Here is a 24,038-nt window from a genome sequence, read left to right as displayed (position 1 = left end):
ACAAGGATGCCCACTCTCTCCACTTTTATTCAACATAGTTCTGGAGGTCCTTGCCATGGCAATCAGACAACACAAAGAAATAAAAGGCACCCAGATTGGTAAAGAAGAAGTTAAACTGTCACTGTTTGCAGATGACATGATATTGTACATAAAATACCCTAAGGAATCTACTTCAAAACTACTAGATCTAATATCTGATGTCTGCAAAGTTTAAGGATACAAAATTAATACACAGAAATCTGTGGCATTCCTATGCACTCACAATGAACTAGCAGAAAGAGAAATTAGGAAAACAATTCTACTCACAATTGCATCAAAAAGAATAAAATACCTAGGAATAAACCTAACCAAGGAAGTGAAGGACCTGTACATTGAAAATTACAGGACACTCATGAGAGAAATTAAAGAATATACCAATAAATGGAAACACATCCTGTGCTCATGGTTAGGAAGAATTGATATTATCAAATGGCCATCCTGCCTAAAGTAATCTATAGATACAATGCAATTCCTATCAAAATACCTACAGCATTCTTCAATGAACTAGAGAAAATCATTCTAATATTCATATGGAACCACAAAAGACCGTAAATAGCCAAAGCAATTCTGAGAAGGAAGAATAAAGCTGGGGAAATTATGCTCCCCAACTTCAAGCTCTACTACAAAGCCACAGTAATCAAGACAATTTTGTACTGGCACAAGAGCAGGCCCACAGACCAATGGAACAGACTAGAGAGCCCAGAAATAAACCAAATCACACATGGTCAACTCATATACAATAAAGAAGCCATGGACATACAATGGGGAAATGACAGCCACTTCAACAGCTGGTGTTGGCAAAACTGGACAGCTACATGCAAGAGAATGAAACTGGATTATTGTTTAGCCCCATACACAAAAGTAAACTTGAAATAGATCAAAGACCTGAATGTAAGTCATGAAACCATAAAACTATTAGAAGTGAACATAGGCAAAAATCTCCTGAATATAAGCATGAGCAACTTCTTCCTGAGCGCATCTCCTTGAGCAAGGGAAAGAAAAGCAAAAACAAACACAAGGGACTACATCAAACTAAAAAGTTTCTGTACAGCAAAAGAGACCATCAACAGAACAAAAAGGCATCCTACAGTATGGGAGAATATATTTGTAAATGACATATCTGACAAGGGGTTAACATCCAAAATATACAAAGAATTCACATACCTCAACACCCAAAAAGCAAATAACCTGATTAAAAAATGGGCAGAGGATATGAACAGACAATTCTGCAAAGAAGAAATTCAAATGGCCAATAGGCACATGAAAAGATGCCCCACATCACTAATTATCAGGGAAATGCAAATAAAATACACAATGAGATATCACCTCCCAACACTTAGGAAGGCCAGCAACAAAAAGACTAAGAACAACAAATGCTGGAGTGAATGTGGAGAAAGGGAACCCTCCTACATTACTGGTGGAAATTTAAGCTAGTTCAACCATTGTGGAAAGCAATATGGTGGTTTCTCAAAAACTAAACATAGAAATACCATTTGACCAGGGAATTCCACTCCTATGAATTTACTCAAAGAATATAATTTCTCAGATTCAAAAAGACATATGCACCCCAAGCTTATTGTAGCACTATTTACAGTAGCCAAGATATGGAAGCAACCTAAGTGTCCATCAGTATAGATGAATGGATAAAGACATGGTACATATACACAATGGAATATTATTCAGCCATAAGAAAAAAACAAATCCTATAATTTGCAACAACATGGATGGAGTTAGAGGATATTGTGCTCAGTGAAATAAGCCAGGTGGAGAAAGACAAGTACCAAATGATTTCCCTCATTTGTGAAGTACAACAATAAAGCAAAACTGAAGGAACAAAACAGCAGCAGACTCACAGACTCCAAAAAAGAACTAGCAGTTACCAAAGGGGAGGAGTGTTGGAGGTTAGGGAGGGAGGGAGGGAGGGAGGGAGAAGCAGATAGAGGGGTATTATGATTGGCACACTTGGTGTGTGGGCAAGATCATGGGGAAAACAGTGTAGCACAGAGAAGGCAAATTGTGATTCTGTGGTATCTTACTAAACTGATGGGCAGTGACTGTAAGGGGTATGGGGGGGACCTGATAACATGGGTGAATGTAGTAACTATATTTTTTTTCATGTGAAACCTTCATAAGAGTGATTATCAATAATACCTTAATAAAAATTAAATTTAATTTAAAATTTTTTAATTTTAACAAAAGAAAAAAGATAAATAGGAAGAAATGTACTAAATCCATAAAACTGATGCAAAAAATAAAATTGTATCTCTAGAGGTTGCTATGTTTCCAGAGCAGCAAGTGTTTGTAGAAACAAATAAGGTATGTTCTCAGGTAAGTCACCATTTTACACTCACACACATCCTCTGGTTGTCATCTATCACAAGTTAGACTACTATAACAAAATTAAAACTTCCCCAAGGGTCTTCAGAACTGATTGTATTTATAAGCAATCACTACATCTATAAGAATCTATGATTAGACTTAATTTCTCATGTAATTGTTCACAGAAAAGATGACCCAACTACCTAACAGCTATACATAACTGTCAGTCTGAATCACATTCTCACACTAACACTTGGATATTAGAGATTAATATATCATCTATTCATAGATCCAGGAATGGGTCTGGAAAGTACATATTTCACCAACAAAGGACTGGTAATGGGTGCATATTCTATTGAATATTGATGGCTTATATTTGCATATCACCTTTCAGTTTACTTTGTATTTTTCATGTATCAATATATGGAATAACTATATAAAATATGAGAGGAATTGTTGCCCACTTGAGATGAGACCACTAATTTCATAAGGAAAAATAATAGTCTGATGCAGTCAGCATCACTCTAATACCAAAACCAGGCAAAAAAAACCCCAAAAAAGAAAATTACAGACCAATATCCCTGATGAGCATAGATGCAAAAATACACAACAAAATATTAGCAGACCAAATTCAAAAAAAAATCAACAGGATCAGTCACCATGAACAAGTGGGATTCATCCCAGGAATGCAAGGATGGTACAACATTAGAAAATCCATCAACATCATCCACCACATCAACAGAAAAAAAAAGACAAAACCACATGATCTTCTCCATAGATGCTGAAAAAGCATTCAACAAAATTCGACATCCATTCATGATAAAAACCCTCAACAAAATGGGTATACAGGGCAAGTACCTCAACATAATAAAGGCCATATATGATAAACCCACAGCCAACATCATACTTAACAGCGAGAAGCTGAAAGCTTTTCACCTAAGATTGGAAACTAAAAATGGATGCCCACTCTCCCCACTTTTATTCAATATAGTACAGGAGGTCCTCACCATGGCAATCAGACAACACAAAGAAATAAAAGGCATCCATATTGGTAAAGAAGAAGTCAAACTGTCACTATTTTCAGATGACATGATTTTGTACATAAAATATCCTAAAGAATCCACTCCAAAACTACTAGAACTAATGTCTGAATTCAACAAAGTTGCAGGATACAAAATTAATACACAGAAATCTGTTGCTTTCCTATACACTAATGATGAACTAGCAGAAAGAGAAATCAGGAAAATAATTCCATTCACAATTGCATCAAAAAGAATAAAATACCTAGGAATAAATCTAACCAAGGAAGTGGAAGACCTATACCCTGAAAACTATGAGACACTCTTAAGAGAAATTAAAGAGGACACTAACAAATGGAAGTGCTCATGGTTAGGAAGAATTAATAGTGTCAAAATAGCCATCCTACACAAAGCAATCTACAGATTCAATGCAATCCCTACCAAATTACCAACAGCATCCTTCAACAAATTGGAACAAGTAGTTCTAAAATTTATATGGAACCACAAAAGACTGCAAATAGCCAAAGCAATCCTGGGAAGGAAGAATAAAGCATGGGGGATCTTGCTTCCCAACTTCAAGCTCTACTATAAAGCCATAGTAATCAAGACAATTTGGAACTGGCACAGGAACAGACCCACAGACCAGTGGAACAGAATAGACAGTCCAGATATTAACCCAAAGATATATGGTCAATTAATATATGATAAAGGAGCCATGGATATACAATGGGGAAATAACAGCCTCTTCAACAGCTCGTGTTGGCAAAACTGGACAGATACATGCAAGAGATAGCAAAACTGGACAGCTACATGAAAGAGAATGAATCTGGATCATTGTCCAAACCCATACACAAAAGTAAACTCTAAATGGATTAAAGACCTGAATGTAAGTGATGAAACCATTAAACTCTTAGAAGAAAACATAGGCAAAAGTCTCTAGGACATAAACATGAGCAACTTCTTCGTGAACATATCTTCCCAGGCAAGGGAAACAAAAGCAAAAATGAACAAGTGGGGCTATATCAAGCTGAAAAGCTTCTGTACAGCAAAGGACACCACCAATAGAACAAAAAGGTATCCTATAGCATGGGAGAATATATTCATAAATGACAGATCTGATAAAGAGTTGACATTCCAAATATATAAAGAGCTCACACACCTCAACAAACAAAAAGCAAATAATCCAATTAAAAAATGGACAGAGGATCTGAACAGACACTGCTCCAAAGGAGAAATTCAGATGGCCAACCAGCACATGAAAAGATGCCCCACATCACTAATTATCAGAGAAATGCAAATTAAAACCACAATGAGATATCACTTCACACCAGTTAGAATGGCCACCATCCAAAAGACAAACAACAACAAATGTTGTTGAGGATGTGGAGAAAGGGGAACCCTCCTACACTGCTGGTGGGAATGTAAATTAGTTCAACCATTGTGGAAAGCAGTATGGAGGTTCTTCAAAAAACTAATAGACATACTATTTGACCCAGGAATTCCACTTCTAGGAATTTACCCTAAGAATGAAGCAGCCCAGTTTGAAAAAGACATGTGCACCCCTATGTTTATCACAGCACTATTTACAATAGCCAAGAAATGGAAGCAACCTAAGTGTCCATCGGTAGATGAATGAATAAAGAAGATGTGGTATATGTACACAATGGAATATTACTCAGCCATAAGAAAAAAACAAATCCTATCATTTGCAAAAACATAGATGGTGCTAGAGGGTATTACACTCAGTGAAATAAGCCAGGTGGAGAAAGACAAGTATCAAATGATTTCACTCATCTGCGGAGTATAAGAACAAAGAAAAACTGAAGGAACAAAACAGCAGCAGAATCACAGAACCCAAGAATGGACTAACAGTTACCAAAGTGAAAAGGACTGGGAAGGATGGGTGGGAGGGGAGGGATAAAGGGGAAAAAGGTGCATGATGATTAGCACACATAATGTGGGGGGAGGGGCAAGGGGAAGGCAGTACAACAGAGAGAAGAGAAGTAGTGATTTCATAGCATCTTACTATACTGATGGACAGTGCCTGTAATGGGTTATGCAGTGGGGACTTGATAATGAGGGGGAGTCTAGTAACCATAATGTTGCTCATGTAACTGTACATTAATGAAACCAAAATCAAAAATCAAAGATTTTAAAATAATAGTCTAATGCTACATGTCTAGTTATTTGTAATCTTTGCTACACTGTGAAAAGGGAAAATTCCACAAAATAACTATCAAAATAAAGTCATTACCATTACATTAATATATCAGTTTATGAAATAAGTCAATGATAGGAGAGAAAAATGAAAACATTTATAATAGAGAATAAGGTGAGAAAAGAGATAATTACAAAGGAATTTCTAATGATCTTGTATATTTTCATCAACATTTCATCCTCTAACTTTTTATAGTCCTGAAATGCATTTCTGCACATAAGAACCCAATTATTATGCATATTATTTTCAGAGAAAGTCCTTATTCTGAGTGTGCTGACAGTCTTGTCAATTTGCTTGAGCTGCTAAATGCAGAGCAAATACACACTGATCAGAATTTTTATATTCCCAAAGGTCTGACACTGAGGACAAACTAGGCAATTTTTCCATTCTATCAAATGGTACAGTAAATAATTACAGCAAATAAAAGCTAACTTAAAAGACTGCTTTTTGATTCTCCATACCCCATAAAATGTTCAATTGGGTAAAAAATACTTTCTTAATAATAAGAAGACAAATTTGTCTTTTTAAGGCTCACTCTCTTATGAGTATTCCAGACCACATGATGTGTGATATTATAACAGATTAAATGAGCTCTCTTCTATTAAACCAAACATGAGAGATCTTCAAACTGATAAAATAATGCCACTCTTCTCGCTTTTTTGTTTTAGTTATTTTAGTTCTATAGGTATACAGAATATTTTACAACTATTTCACAAATTGTATTATTTGTTTTGTTATATATTATATAGAATAGCTATTTTAAATGAGTAAATATTCTAAAAACTCTCCAATTACTAACATGGTACATATAGATAGGAGTTACCCACATTTAACTCTCAACAATTTTTAAGCATTTAAAAAAATTCTGAGAGCAAATTTTGCAAGCTATTGCCCTAAATTAAGTATTAGAGTATATTACACCAGGAACATAACTAATATAGTCATCTTTTCAAATGGGAACAGAGTTCTACTTATGCCATATACAATTTCATGAGCTACTTTTTCTCCTGATCTACTAATTTAAAGAAGTTTTAGGATATTTCCTACTGAATATTTTGTAAATATTGACAAATAATCATTAAGCACATAAATGAAATAAAATTTCATGTTAATAATGTAGGTCAAAACTTTGTCATTTAATTTGAGAGTTTTTTCATTATAGGTGCATTCGATGTTCGAACAACATGGGGGATAGGATGCCGACCCCTATACAATCAAAAGCCAGTGTTTAACTTTTGACTTCCCCAAACCTTAACTTCTAACAGCCTACTGTTGACCAAAATCCTTACCAATAAACAATTAATACATAGTCTGTATGTTAAATATGTTATATGCTGTATTCTTACAATAAAGGAAGCTAAATGTTTTTCAAATTGTTACAAATTACCAAAAATTTTCCAAGATATTTATTGGAAAATATCCACATATAAATGGATGCATTGTGCAAGGGTCAACTGTGAAGAGCTTTCCTTTTCATAGCATTGACAATTATTATATTAGTAAGTGTCTAAAAAACTCACCTATATCAGGCATAGTATATTTTGAAGTAGAGGGAAAACACATGAACACTCTCCTGGCAATTGTCAAAATGGATTATAGAAATTTAGTCTTTTAATAAAAGTAGTCTGTCCTCTAGTGTTTTCAATAAATAAATATAAAAGGTTCCTGACAGCAAATTTTCAGAAACACTCAAAAGCACATTGGTATTAAGGAATTGTTTTTAATGACTGCAATTTTCCTTCTTAATAACACAAAATATTTAAAATAATCAGAATTTAGAAACAACCTTTAGAATTGAAATGATGTTTAAAACTGAAGTAATTTGAACATGTACTGTGGGACATAGGTCAGCATATCTTATCCTGAATAAATCCTATAGTCCTGTCTTCTACAGTTTCTAGAGTATAGAAAACATTTAACACATTACATGTGAAATTCTGAGTAAAACTGGAACACAAAGTTAAAACGGGCAAGTGTCATGCCTAAACTTCACAAAATTCCCAGTCTTTTGTTATAAAAACCATTTTTTCCCTAAGTTTTATCAGATCATATATATCTATATATTTTTTAAAGATTATAAAGACAAATTCTTAATTTATGCAGAGTATGGGAAGACTTGAAATAGTCTAAGGGGTTCTATCAATCTACTGTGGCTCCTGAAGCTCCAATATGATATTATCGTTGGTCATTTTGAATGACCTTTGAGAGGTCCATTTCATTAAGAAATTTAATTGAATATATTTGCTTTGTTTTGCTCTTCTCACAAGGGAATTCAAAAGGCCTGACTTGATTTGAATTATTTCAGTTCTGCCTACCAGTTTTCTGGTCTAAAAGTTAACCTTAGATCCTATCTTGGTTTATTTTGTTTCAGCACCAATTTTCAGTCCATGTTTACCAGTTCTGATCTTACTGGAATAAAAATGTATATAATTTTTTATTCATGGATCATAGTCATAGAACTAAATGTGTCAGCACTGCCTAAGTTACATTTTCCTGATTATACATCTTTATTAATCTAACCACCTGCTTGTGCTTCAACAGTTGTATCCTAATTTATTGGAATGAAACATATACAATTACAATTCTATTAGTTGTGAATTATTACTAGAGCTCATACACTGAGAATCTAGAAATCTAGTTAAATTACCTAATCCTACTTGTGTTGTATTAGGAAATAGTTTATTTAATAAAACCATGCCTTATGGACACTTCTCTAATAGTAGCCGTGCTTTTCCACTATTGGGTTGTAAGGACAAATAGGTCTCCACATCAAAGAAAACAAAATCATGCACTGAAACTTTATGAAGTGCATTCTACTAAAATATCAATGCTGTGATTCCCATGTATGTATAAAGAAGCAACTATACTGGGACTTGCCCTCCACTGTAAACAACTATAAAAGTGAAAACCATATGAAATATTTGCATTCAGATATTGTGACAGGTGGCATAGAAATACGATCCTCAGAAGACAAGGAACAGAAGGACAAAAATTATTAACAAAACATTTGCATAGAAAATCCACCAATATATTAGAAGTACAATACAGGACACATTTGTTTCCAAGAAGATGGAAACATACATTTCTGAAAATATATTTCTCTTTCCCAATATTGTATATTAAATGAAGACAAGACTCCAAATGGTGAAGAAAAGGAATCAGACCAGCTAAGGAAATTGGGACCTGAGCAAAGACATGGTGCTGAGAACTCAGGGTTTTCTTTTTGCCTCAGGTATATCACAATGAATACTTGAGATGCTGGCAACTTAGAAATGCCAACAAGTACATACCAAAAAAAAAAAAAAAAAAAGCCAAGGAAAGCATATCTTTTTTTTTTGCCAAAAGACCCAGAAAGAAGAAGTCTAGAAAGACAGAAAACTTTTATACAATAACCACTTTACTCCAGCCAAACACTCACAAAGAGCACTACTGCTCCAGCAAATGCAGTGTAGAAAGCCTAGATTTCCACCAGTGCCAGCCTTGAACAAGGTGTCCCAATTCCCCATTAGATCTTCCATCAGCACTGGGCAGAAGCATGTTCTACTTCTCCACAGTGTCAGTGGAGACTAATTTTGGAACCTAGACTTCCACCATCACCTGGTGAGAATGAGGCCCCTCTACCTCCTACCTCCTCACTGGAATTCTGTTAGAGGAGACCTAAGGAAGAGTCAAGATTTTCACAACTACTTAGAGGAAACAAGTACATCCCTCTCCCCACTGTGGAAGCAGTGGCAAAATGGGCATCAGGAACAAGGTACTTCTGTACCTCCCAAACAGGATAGATACTATCAATATGTATTAGAAGAAAGGAAAAGTTTCAAATCAATAGTCTGAGCCCCTGTTGTGATTAATTTTATGTGTCAACTGGACCACACCTAGATATTTGATTAAATATATTTCTGGGTGTGTCTGTGAGGGTGTTTCTGGATAAAACTAACATTTAAATTGGTAAGTGAGTAAAGCACAGTGCCCTCCCCAAAGTGAATGCATCTCACTCCAATCAATTGAAGGCATGAATATTCTAAAACACTGAATAAGAAAAAATTATTTCTCTCTATCTGTCTTAAATTGGGAAATGAGTGTTGTGTCTTCAAACTCAGTCTTGAATGCCATTGTTTCTCTGCGGTCTCCAGTTTGCTGACTGAGATCAGAGACTTTTCAGTCTCCATAACGATCACATGAGCCAATTCTTTAGAGTAAAACTCCCTCTTTCATATACATATATTTATACAGCTCAAGAAACTAGAAAAAAAAAACAAAATAAATCCAAAGGGAAGCAGAAAAAAGGAAATAATAGAAAAGGATACCAAAAGTCCATGATATTGAAAAGAGAAAAATTGGGGGGAAAAAAGGGAATCAGTGGAACTAAAGGAAAAGACCCTAGTTATTAATATCAAATCTAAACAAGGAATATCACTATGGAGATTACACAAAACTAATGAATAAAAGAATACTACACACAATTCCATTCACATAAATTTGACTATTTAGATAAAATGTATTCATTTCTCAAAAACTTGTTGCTATCACAATTTATCCAATACAAAACAGAATTTGAAATAAATTGAATAGCCCTATAATTTACATAAGTTGAGTTTGTAATTTAAAATGTTACCAAAATAAATCTCTAGTTACAGATGGTTTCACTGGGGATGCTACTAAATTTTTAAGTTTAAGTAATAATTAACAACAATACTGTGTAATATCATCCAGAAAATAGAAGTGATTATTTCTCAACTTGTTCCATAAAACTAGTATTATCCAAAAACAAAGTACCAGAGAAAACTACAAGCCAGCATTCTTTATAAATATAGATCTTTATAAATATATATATATTTATAAATATATATATATTTTATACTTTATATATATATTACTTTATAAATATAGTAAAAATTCTTAATATTGCCAAGTAATATTCAGCAATATATAAAAATAATTACATACCATGACAAAGAAGTGTTTATTCTAGGGATGCAAAGCTAGTTTGGTAATAAAAAAAAAAAACCATTATGATCCAACATATTAACAGGTTAAAGGAGACTCATATTATCATATTAATTTTGTAAAAAGTAACTGACAAAATTCAATATACATTAGTGATCAATACTCTCAGAAAAATAGGAACAGAGACATAATTTCCATAGCTTTATGTAGAACAGCTACCAAGAAAGACGAAAACTATATCTAACATCATATGTAATGGTGAAAAACTGAATGCTTTCCCCTAAAATTGGAAACAGTGCAATAACGTTGACTCTCATCACCCAGTATTAAATATTGCCCTGGAAGTTCTAGTCAGTGCAATAAGGCAAAAAAAAGAAATAAGTCATAAAAATTGGAAAGAAAGAAATAAAATTGCCCTATTTGCAGATGTTATGATACTCTACACATAAAATCTAAAGGAATCTACACAAAAAAAAGAATTTATGAGTTCATAAAGGTTCTATGTCAACATACAAATATCAATTGTATTTCTATAAGCAATGAATTCATGGAAACAAATTTAAAAATATAAGTGCCCAAAAAGATAATTGTCTTACCAATGGGTTTCAGCCGGGGCAAGTTCGCTATGGATTCAGTGTGACCAAAGAAATTGACCACAAAATGCTCTTTGGGGTGAAAGGGTCTTACAAAACTGCCTTCAGGCCCATCTCTCTCTCCTGCTCCAGCAGCAACAACAACGGCCCTCCCCCTCACCTCTCAGGTACAGTAAACCCTCTGTTGCCCAGGTAATTACCCAGTGATATGGAGATGAAAGATGCAAATGCACTAAAGCCTACTTCTTTACACCTCTGAACGCCTGTTGATATGCAGATGTACCAAAGCCAGGCGAGATATTCTGGAAATATTACAATTTTACCCACGATAATATACCATGAAGATGTAGAATTTATCCCAGGAATACAGAATTGGTTTAATATTTAAAAAATCAATTATACTAATATCCATTATGTTGCATACCTTAAACTATTATATGTTAATTACACATCAATTTTAAAAACCAATTAAATTTACCATACTAATGAAATAGGCATAACATTTGAAAATATATCAACACCCATTTATGATACTAACTCTCTACAAATTAGTAATAATAGGCACATTCCTGCACAATCTTGAGACTTTTTATTCAGGAGGAAGGAAAAGATGTGCAGCTTGCACCCAACCTTCCAATATTCTAAAACATTCCCTAGGAAAAAGGGAAGGGTGGCTTATGGTGCCTTGCATGACTTGGTGAGGTCAGGAGAAGGTGCACACCCTACAACTCCCTGCCAGGAGAGAATAAAAGGAGTTAAGCATGCATACCCACAGAAAATGTTTGAGGGGCTCTCCGAATCTTTAGCCAGGCTGAATGGTGAATATTTTGCTCTATAGAAAGCAATCCAAAAAGAATGGAAGAAATGGCTGCCTCTTCAAATGCACAAAGACCAAGATTACAAGAAAACAAAGAATCAGAGAAATACAACACAACCGAAGAAATAAACTTGCAGTGACCGACCCTAAGGAAATGAAGACCTATGAATTGTCTGACAAAAAAATGCAAAATAGTCATCTTTAAGGAGCTCAGCAGGCTATAAGAAAATACAAACAACTAAACAAAATCAGAAAAACAATACACAAATGAAATGAAAATACCACAAAGAGACAGAAACCATGAAAAAAAAAAATCGGGTGAAGAATACAGTGTCTGCACCAAAAAGTTCAAAAGTGTTTTGATGGCATAAACAGAATAACCAGTGAAGTTGAGTACAAAATATTAGAAATTATCCAGTCAAAGAAGCAAAAAGAAAAAGGAATATAATAATAGAGTGAAGAAATCCTGCAGGACTTATGGGAAACAATCAAGTGAACCATGGGCTGTGCATCATGGGAATCCCAGAATGATAAGACAGACATAGGGCCAGTAAATGGAGAAAACCTCCCAAATCTGGAGAGGAAAATAGAAATTCTAGATTCATGGAGCCAAAAATTCCCAAATTGGAAAAACTTATAGAAGTCTATACTTTTGACAGTAAATAAATTGTCAAAAGACAAAGACAAAGAAAGATTATTGAAAACAGCGAAAGAAAAGTAGCTCACCATATACAAGGGATTCACCATAAGATTACCAATGGATTTCTCAGCAGAAATTGCAGGCTAGAATGGAGTGGGATAATATACTCAAAGTATTGAAAGAAAAATACTGCCACCCAGAATACCAAACCTAGCAAAACTGTCTATCAAAAATGAAGAAAAGATAGATTTTCTCAGACAAATAAAAGTTGAGATAGTTCATCACCACTAGATCTCCTTTACAAGAAATGCTAAGGGGAGTTAGTCAAGTTGAAATGAAAGGATGCTAAACAGTATAACAAAAACATAATTGTATAAAACTCACTAACAAAAGTAAACATATAAACATTACAGAATGCTCTAATACTGTATTGGTAGTACCTAAATCATTTTTAATATTACTATGTAAGTTAAGATAACCTTAAAATTTTGATCATTCACAATATTAAAAGATGCAAATTATGACAACATAAAATGTAGGGAGGAAGAAGTGTAGATTTTTTTTTTATTAAGGTTGAAGTGTAGATTTTTTAATGGAATTGAAGTTAGGTTGATAACAGCTTAAAATAGACTTATAACTATAAGATGTTTTACATAAGCCTCATAGTAACCACACAAAAACCAAAAACAAAGAATATATTTAAAAAAATAAAGGACTCAGACTATCAGTACAAAAATTAAAACACAAATGAAGATACAAAGAGAGTATAAAAGCAAAAGACCTATAAAACAAACAGAAAACAACAAAATGGCTGTAGTAAGTCCTCTCATATCAATAATTACTTTAAAGGTAAATGGATTCAACTTCAAGAAAGATACTTAGAATGGCTGAATGGATAATACAAGATGCAACTGTATTTTGTCTACAAGAGACTCATTTTCAACTAAAGGTCATATATAGGTTGAAAGTGAAGGGATGACAAAAGATATTCCATGCAAATGGTAAACAAAAGAGAGCAAAGGGTAGCTATACTTGTAAAGACAAAATTGGCTTTAAATAGAAAAGAACAGTCACAAGGGACAAAGAAGAATATTATAAGTGAATAAAGGATCCTTTCATTCATCAGGAAGATAGAACAATTATATTTGTACCCAAAATCAGAGCACCTAAATAAATAAAGCAAATATTAACAGACTTGATGGGAAAACACACACACATATATATACACACCAAAACAATAATAGTGGGAGACCTCAATACCCCACATTCAACAATGGATAGATTATTCAGACAGAGAATCAAAAATGACAGTGGGTTTGAACCACATTCAGATAAAATGGACCTAACATACATACAGAACATCCTACCCAAGAGCAGCAGCCTATAAGGAGAACATTCTCCAGAATAGATCATATATTAGGTAACAAAACAAGTCTTAACAAAATTTAGAAGATTGAATCTTTTTTGACAACAATGGCATGAAAGCAGAAATCAATAGAAGGAAAGTTGGAAAATTCACAAATATGTAGAAGTTAAACAATGTACTCATAAGCAACTAATTGTTTAAAGAACAAATCAAAAGAGAAATCAGAAAATATCTTGAGACAAATGAAAATGAAAACAGCAAAAGCAGTTCAAAGAAGGAAGTTTATATCATAAATATTTACATCAAAAAAAAGAAAGATTTAAAACAGGCAGCACAGCTTTACACTTTAAGGGACTAGAAAAAAACTATGCCCAAAGTTAGTAGAAGGAAGAAAATAAAGATCAGAGCAGAAATAAATGAAATACAGACTAAAAAGACAATAGAAAAGATCAATGAAAGTAAGAGCTGCATTTTTGGAAAAAAACAAAATACACCAATCTTTAGTGAAACTTACCAGGATAAAAAAGAGAGGACTCAAATAAATAAAACTTGAAAGAAGAGACATTACCACTAATGCCACACAAATACAAAGCATAATAAAAGACTATGAACAATTATATGCTAACACATTGGTCAATCTAGAAGAAACTGAGAAATTTGTAGAAACAACTAACCTACTAAGACTGAATCATGAAGAAACAAAATCTGAACAAACTGATTACTAGTAAGGAGATAGAGCTAGTAATCAAAAACCTCCCAACAAAATTCCAGGACAAGATGGCTTCACTGGTGAATTCTACCAAATACAAAGAATTACTAGCTATCCTCAAACTCCTCCCAAAAATAAAAGAGGAGGGAACACTTCCAAACTCATTTTAAGAGGTCAGCATTATCCTGATACCCAAACCAGACATTATAAGAAAAGAAAATTACAGGCCAATAACCCTGATGAACATATACACAATTCAACTCAAAATGAATGAAAGACTTAATAACTGAAACTTTAAAACTTTTAGAAGAAAACCTTCTCAACATTGGTCTTTACAGTGATTTCTTGGTGTGACTCCAGAAGCACAGGCAACAAATGCAGTAAATCAACAAGTGGGACGACATGAAACTAAAAGCTTCTGCACAGGGAAGAAAACAATCAGTGGAGTGAAAAGGCAGCCTAGAGGATGGGAGAAATTATTTGTAAACCATATATCTGATAATGGGTTAATTATAAAATATAAGGAACTCATACAACTCAAATGCAAAAAACAAAACAAAATCCAATAAAAAAATGGGCAAAGGACTTGAACAGACATTTTTCCAGAGAAGGCATGCAAATGGCTAACAAGCATATGAAATTCTCAAAATTATAGTAAGATATCACTTCATACTTGTTAGGGTGGCTATTATTAAAAACCAGAAGCAGAAAATTGGAACTCTTGTACACTGTTGATGGTAATGTAAAGTAGTGCAATAGGTATGGAACACAGCATGGACATGCCCTCCAAAATTAAAAATGGAACTGTCATGTGATCCAACAATCCCACTTCTGAGTTTATATCCAAAAGAATTGACATCAAGATCTTGAAGGGATATCTGCACTCCTGTGATCACTGCAGCACCATTCACAATAGGCAACATATAGAACAACCCAAATGTCATGTACAGATGAATGGATAAAGAATATATAGTACATACATACAATGGAATTTGATTCAGCCCTAAAAAGGAAGGAAATCCTGCCATTTGCAACAACATAGATGAACCTAGAGGATAAGTGAGATAAACCAGTTACAACGGACAAATATTGCATGATTCCACTTAATCTGAGTTATTAAAATAGTTAAATTCATAACAGCAGATAATTCAATAGTGTTTATTAGGGGTGTGGGGAAAACATGGAATTGTTAATCAATGGGTATAAAGTTTCAAATATGCTGGATAAGTAAGTTCTAGAATATCTGCTCTACAACATAGTACCTATAGTTAGCAAGACAGTATGGTGCACTTCAATATTTGTTAAGAGGGTAGATCTCATGTTAAGTGTTCTTACAACAAAAAATAATAACGAACCCAAGAAAACTCTCCAAGTGTTGAGCATGTATATTGCTTTGATTGTGGTGATGGTATCAGGATTATTTACATGTCTAAACTCATCAAACTGTATGCATTAAGTATATGCAGTTCTTTGCATATCAATTATACCTTAATAAAGCTATTTAAAAAATGGGGACCTTCCTCAATCTAATAAAGTGAATCTAAGAAACATCTCATAACTTAGATCTTCTTTAATGAAGGAAAACTGAATCATTTTCTTGTGTGATCAGGAAAATAATGGTTCCCACTTTCCACACTCTTATTCAACATTGCTCTAAAGGTCCTAGCCTCTGCAAAAACCTACCAAAATTGAACTATTCGGTATTAGTGAAATGACAAACATATAAATCAATGAAACAAAATGGGGCATTGAGAAATAGGCCCACATATATAAGGGTCAGTTAGTTTTTGATAACTATGCCAAAGCAATTAAATATAATCTGTATATGTAAAGATTGAGCATTCTCTTTTTTCTCACATCATGCATAAAAATTAACATGAAAAGCATACCTAAATGTTCAACCAAAAACTTCAAAATTTCTTAAAGAAAACAGTTTGTGATCTTGCAAAGATTTCTTACATAAGATAAACAAACATGAAACATAAAAGGAAAAATATAAATTGGTAATTCACCCTCCCCAAAATTTCTTCCATAAACATCATTTATACAATTAACAGAAAAACTGTTGTTGAGCTGCCAGGTATCAGGGTGGTTTGTTAGGCCAGTGAGCCATCCAAAAGTAACAATCAAGCCTTTATTAATTTACTATTCATATTAGCAGTAACGAAGTACCACATACTGGGTGGCTTAAACTCACCTGGAAGTTGGCAGTCTGTGGGCAAGGCGTCAGCAGGATTGCCTCTCTTGAGGCCTCTCTCTTGCGCTCAAGGATAGCCGCCTTCTCCCTGCGTCTCCACGTGGGCTTCCCCCTGCAGGTCTCTGTGCTAAAATCCCCTTCTTATAAGGACACCAAGCATGTTGGATAAGGGCCTGTCTCAGTGACCTCATTTAACCTTAATTACTTCTTTTAAGTCTGTCATTCTGAATACACTCACATTCTGAGGTACTAGGGGTTAGGACTTCAATATATGAAATATGTGGGGGGAATAATTCAGCTCTTTACACTACAACAGAGCAGCAAGAGGCAAAGAAAAAGAAAAGCGCAGGCTAGCCAGTGTTCCATCTTACCTCCAGAGCAGAACTGGGAGAGGGTAAGTCAGGTGATAACGGCACAGTCAGGTAATCGGGGAATCGGCTCATAGCTGAGGATCCTGGGGGGAAAAAAGCCCTCCTGTCTCTCATTGACCCAGGTGACCAGGAGGTGGGAGAAGGGGATGTGCTAGGAATGGAAAAGTGCTGAGTCAGATCTGAGAAAGTTTCATGCGATGAAGGTTTCAGCTGAAACACCTATAAAATGCTGCAACCTGAAGTGCCTCAGCTGTGGTCTCTGAACGGAGGCACCTGGGCCAAGGCTGCTGCTCTGCAGAGGAGCTGGTCAGCCCAGGGGCGGGCGCTGTGTCCCTCTGCCACTCCCTCCACACTTAAACTCTAACAGTGGGTGTTCATGAATACAATCTATAAATAAGTGAAAGTGTACCTTTTTAATATATTAGGGATGCTAGAAGCAATTAAAATAAATTTTAAGCTGCCGGTGTACTAATAAAGGAACTGAAGGGGAAATGAAGACTATCCAAGTGAGAGTGGGCAAAGGTTATTTACTCAGAGCTCACGATAGCAGGGGAGTCAGCCCCATCAGCCCTTTTGTTTGGCAGAGACTCAGAGGCAGGCATATGAATTGGAAAGTTTTAAATGGAAAAAAAGGGGAAGGTTTCAAATATCTTCTGCTTAGAGGCTGTTGCCATGGAGAACCTGGAAGCAGGCTTACTGGAAGCAGGGCATCCTGTATGGTACTTATGGGAGCATATTTGGTTTTCTCTGGTTGCTCCTAAGTTGGAAGCAGGGGTAAAAATTAGGGAAGCTGTCAGTTACTGATCAAGTTGTGGCTGTTTGGGGCCAGTGGTTACTGAGCCTGTTCAGCAGATTCCTGGACTGACGGTAGCAGGTTGAGGGTCAGAATTCTGCTTGTATAGGTGGTCTGGCTGTCATCCATTTGTACAGCCAGTCTGTAGTGAGAAAGCAGAAAAAGATTAGTGCAGGATTTGATGGCCAAATTGTACTGTCAGTTTCTGAATAAAGCCCAAGTAAAATATATTCTACTGTATTTTTTTCTAGAAAATAGACTTTATACATGGAATTGAAAGTAACACTGAATGTCATATATAATTAAAGTAAAATTACACTGTAAAGTAGGAAAAGTGTTCATAAAGCACAAAATAAAATGCAATAAGTATAAAAATACTATAAAACACTGAGGAGGAAAAATCAAAGCCTAGAGTTCCCAGAGAACAGTATATCCAATGCAAATCACAAATGAGGCAAGATACAAGTTCAGCAGATTAGAGATCTTAAACACAAATTATTTTTTTATTTAATATATTTTTTTCCAGAAAATCTAAAACTTGGAATAGCACATTAGAGAAGGCATATATTCCAAATCATTGATAAAATTAATGGTCAGAGACAAAACTTTAAGCTGTCTCTCAGACAGGGTAAAAATAAATGTCAATTGCATTTGCTCTTTTTATTAGAAAGAATGAAGAATACTGAAACCTCAAAGAAGAGAAAGTAATTTACTTTAAATACTAAAAGCTGTTTCTCATACTCTGGTAATTTAATATGATGATCAATAGTCTCTAGAAATCAGACTCTGTCACTTAAAAACTGTTCATTTCTCTCCATAATATTGGATTATTGTCATGCTTATGTATCATATATTTAAACCACTTAACAGGTAGCCCCTAATGTCTCTTCAAAGTTAGCTGTAAATATATTAAATATATTATTCACACAAGGAATAAGTATACTTTCCAGTCACTGTTTTAAACACTGGGACTACAGTGCTAAACCAGACAGACACAGTCTCTGGTTTTATAGTTTCATTCTGGAGCAATATAAATGCTACAAAGAAGATTAGGGCAATGTAACAGCTGGGCATTATAGTGCAGAGAGGAGTATTCTGTAAAGAATACACCAGGAAGAACCCCTGGACAAAGTAACCTTTGAGCAGAGCTCTGAAAGAGAAGGAGAAGCAACATGGAGCAGTAGAAGAGTGTATTTGGCAGAAGGAACTTTGGGGTGCCAAGTATATTTCAATGCACTCTTAATATGTTCCAAGAACAACAAGGCCATATGGAAATTAAGGAACGGAAACTATGAGGTGTTCAGAACCAAACAATGACTTGATTTTACTTTCAAAGAATTATACTGGCTGCTTTTAGTAGTGTGGACTAAAGGAGGGCAGATAGAAGATCATTCATTAGCTTTGGCAATGTCTCCCCCTTTGTGGATAAAATGAGAGTGCCTGTGGCCAGGATTCTCACCTGGCCATGGTTGACTACCTCACTGCACACCTGTGGGTAATACATGGCTGTTGACTCTATAAAAAGAGCTCTGCCCAGTGCGCTGGGCATGACATGGTGGCAGGGCTGCAAGGCTGCAGAAGAGCAGAGCAGAGGGTGGAGTGGTGGCAGCACTGAGGACAGAGGCCCAGAGGACGGCTGTGTGGGACTGCTGTGCGGACAGAGGGGCCCAGAAGCAGAGACTGGCTTGCTGCATGCAGACTCGCTCTGAGTGAATGGGATTCTATTGACTGACCTGCCACCTGGAAATAAAGTTGGGTATAGCCCTTTCACCCCAAAGAACATTTTGCTGGTCACACTGAATCCATAGCAAACTTGCCCAGGGCTGAAACCCATTGGCAAGACACCCTTCCCCCTCCCTCTCTCTCTATAGATATAGATATATAGAGATATGAATAAATATGATATATATATCTATCATCTATCATACATTATATACATAAAATATAGAATATACCTATATGTATAAAAGAAGAAAGAGTATTATGTTTGCCTTGTTTATCTGAGGTGACATAATGGCTGTCTTGGAATTTTTAAAACAAAATGAGGGCATTATTTTGCTTTTGGGTTTGTTTTTTGTTTGTCTTACTATAATTTTAATAAAAGCTCAGAGCCAAGTAAAATAAAATTAGGGAGGGCAAGATTGTAAGGATCTAAGATAAGTATGCCTGAGTTTGAATCTTGGTTGTGTGTCCTTGGGCAGTTACTTAACCTATCTATGATTCAATTTCTTCATCTTTAAATTAGAATAATACTAGTGCCTACAGCAAAGTTGTTTGGTGAGAATTAAGATAATATATGTAAATGCTCAGCAAAATGCCTGTAATATAGTGAGGATTTAATACATTTATTAGTTATTGTTGTTATTATTGTAGCGCAGGTGATTCGCACCTGGAAGGCTGAACTGCGATTTGACAGGTGGAAAAATCACGTAGGCACCGTCGGAGCAGTGCACACGCCTTCACCCGGATGTGGCAGCAGCAGCAGCACTCACATCTAAAAAATCTGAGTTTGGTGCCAGCAGCCTTTTGAGCTAATGGGTCCCAGCCTGCTATGGTGATACAGCCAATATACAGAGGCCATCTTTATCTCACTTTTATAACAGAATCTTCCATATTCACTATGTAATGTGGACATGACTGGTTCAGAGTCAATAGGGTAGTCATGGACCCTGACGTAGTTGAGACCCAAAAAGCAGGTGCCAGAGGAAGATCTGACAGGAGAGAGGTCTACTCCTCCACTCAGGATCAAAGGAACACTGAGAGTGACAAGGACTCTTAGTGGCCCTGATCAGAACACAGAGAGCAGGTTTTTGTTATTCTGGCACAGACCTTGGCTGCAAAGGGTATCCGGGCAAAGAGTAACCAGAAGACATGAAAGGCATGTTTTTATATGCCTCTCATGGAGTGTAGATGAAGTCTGAGAAGCCTGAGAGACTAAGCATTTTTCCTAGAGAGACTGAATATTTCCTTCAGAGATTTTTGAAGTCATTTATTTTCTAAACTAGTTAGCTTTTTTGTTGATTTTTCCTATACCTGCTACTCAGGAAGGGAGTTGGGGAGGGTCTGTGAGCAAAAAGAACTTATTTGTAGTCAAATCACCTTTCACCTTTACATGTGCATGACTGAGGATTTTTGCAGGCCCTTTGCATGTTCATTATTTAACATTTTGGTTTGGTGGGGGGAGGTGTGGCTTCTATGTTTGGTAAAAAAACCTTTATGGTTGCTTATATTTTCTTGGGTGCTCAATTTATCCAGTTTACAAATTTAAAAATCTACCTTCCTTTAAACTCCTAAAAACAGTTTATGATCTGGTATATTCAATTATAATTATTTAAATCCCTTTACTTAGGATATTTATTTTTTTAACAGTTTTATTGAGGTATAATTAACATACAAAGAACTATACATATTTAATGTACACCATTCGATGAGTTTGGACATAAGCAAACACCTGTGATACCATCAGCACAATCAAGGTAATAGACATACCCAACACTTCCCAAAGTTTCCCTGTGTTCCTTTGTTATTGTTGTTATTTTCAATTTTTTTTTAAACACTTAATATGAGACCTACCTGCTTAACAAATTTTGAAATGCACCACGATGTATTGTTAACCATGGGCGCCATGTTATGCAGCAGATCTTTAGAATATATTTATCCAGCCTGACTGAAATATTATATCCATTGAACAACTCCCCATTTCCCCCAGCACTCACTATTCTGTTTTCTTCTTCAATTAGTGTATTTTAGATACCTTATATGGTAAAATCATGTTTGCTGCTCAATTAATTTCTATTTTGATAAGTAAATTCCCCTAAATATCTAGCATGTTTACAAACTTTATTTTATCAATTCATTAAGACATGTCAAAGTACATCTGAAAGTTCAGTCTACTTTTCTCAGCCATTTGAAATACCTACTTCCAAATGAAGCCAGCTTCCTACTGTCTGAAAAACTTATCTAAGAAATTAGGCTAAATTTTTTAAATCTCCTGAAATGTTTCAAATACAGACACACACGATTTCAAAACTTAGCATATCTGTTAAATACAATTTAAACTAAACTACTGTTATAGATTTTAATAAACACACACATACAAATACTTGCATGCAAACACATAAATATGGATAAGTATAGCATGGGGACAGCATTAAAAATACATATATAAACTACTTAAACACTTTTCACTCATAGGCACCTCCTACTTGCTCTCATTGCAATATCTGCTCTCTCTCATACCAAATTTAAACCATCTATACACACCCATTAAAGGCCTATATATCCAACAGCACATAGACTCACACTTAGATATACATGTATACATATAACTGGAATATGCTTATAAATGCTATTTAAGTAACAGTCTTAAAATAATATTTTTTATATTAACATTTTCTGATGCTTTAAATATATAGCTGATAAAATAAATATCAAAATACACAACAACTGCATTGCTTCATTCAGTGTTGCAATATATTCACTATACTCATGTAAAAAAACCCCTATGGAATTGGCAGCTAAAGAGCATATCTGCTCCTTTTTGTTTAAAATACATCATTTCTCTGATGAAGATTTCCTCCAGATCTTAAAGGAGTCACTTTTATTCATCACAGTGAATGTCATGAAGAATTAAACATTTTTATGTATTTCCTTAGATGTCACCTATTTCAGCCACTTTTATTTTAAGTTTTCCATGTTTAAATCTGGCCATCAGAGTTCCCACTGCAACTTGTGAACCAACTTATTTCTAAGTTATCAAATAGCACCTGAATTGTATACTTAGCAATTATAGAGTTTACAAAATAAAGCAAAAATAATAATAATAATCTAACTCATTCTGTTAAGATCAGATTTTAAAATAGAAAAGATAATCTTATGCAGTAAATGTTGATTCATTTCTCAAAAAATAAACCTCCTGCTAGTTACCTACTGAATAAAAAATAAGTTTGTGGTTGTGGATATATATAAACATAATTTTAATGCCTTAAAATATATGTCCATTTCAGAAATTAATCCAAAGATACATTGTATTTAAATATACTTTAATATTAATGTTGAAATATGTTATAATTCACCAATGAGTTTATTTTTGGTTTCAGTATGAATTCATAATGAGACCAACCATGGTTTGAACATAGTTTATGTTTGTAACTAAGAAAGTGAATATTTTGTGTAATTGAATCATAAATTTTACCCATTATACCTGGACTTTACATCTATACCTTTCAGAAGAACTCTCACAGCCTTAATTGCATCCTGTATTATTTTTGTGAAATAGCTTTGTTTTATAGATTTATTGCACAATTATTTCAAAACAGTATGAAAACACAGATATCTCAATCATGTTTTAAGCATATTTTTCTTTCCATTGCGTTTTATGGTTACTATAGTACTACATGTACTATATAGGCACTATAGTACTATATTTTGTATTTTATTTGAATATTGGATACTATATTACTTTCACTTAAATTTTTAAAAATTTACCATAGTTCATAGTGAAGAAACTTTATTTCAACCCTCTTGGTAGATGTGGAGATGTACCACCAGATCTCTCACGAGGGACGTCCTGCCTAACAATGGAGGTCACAGACAGCCCCCACCTCTTGACGTATTCAGAGCCTGCCTCAGCTGCAGAGGGCTGGCCTCCCACAAGTTCATGCCCTTCCCAGGGGAACCTATATCCAGTGACTGAGAGAGGTGATGGGACAAGGGTCTGATTCTTTCATCCCAAAAGGGTATCAGTGGGTGGGCAACACTCTCCTGACAGCTCCCTGCCAGGCTGACCACAGCTTCTCTTGAGCCTCCAGTACATTTTGAGGATTCCATACCAGTAGCAGCAGCTACGACCTTTTTAAAAATTCAAATTCCAGCTGATCTCCAAACTACAGGATCAGATATTCTAGGAGTGGGTATCAGCAATTTCTGGGTGACTCTGACAGATGCTAAAGTTTGAGAACCACTGCTCTCTTCATCCTTCTTCCTCTCCTTTCCCATTACAGACAGGAAT

The sequence above is a fragment of the Manis pentadactyla genome, chromosome 6 (assembly GCF_030020395.1).
Source record: "Manis pentadactyla isolate mManPen7 chromosome 6, mManPen7.hap1, whole genome shotgun sequence".
NCBI classification, from domain to species: domain Eukaryota; kingdom Metazoa; phylum Chordata; class Mammalia; order Pholidota; family Manidae; genus Manis; species Manis pentadactyla.
This window is presented reverse-complemented; position numbering follows the sequence as displayed.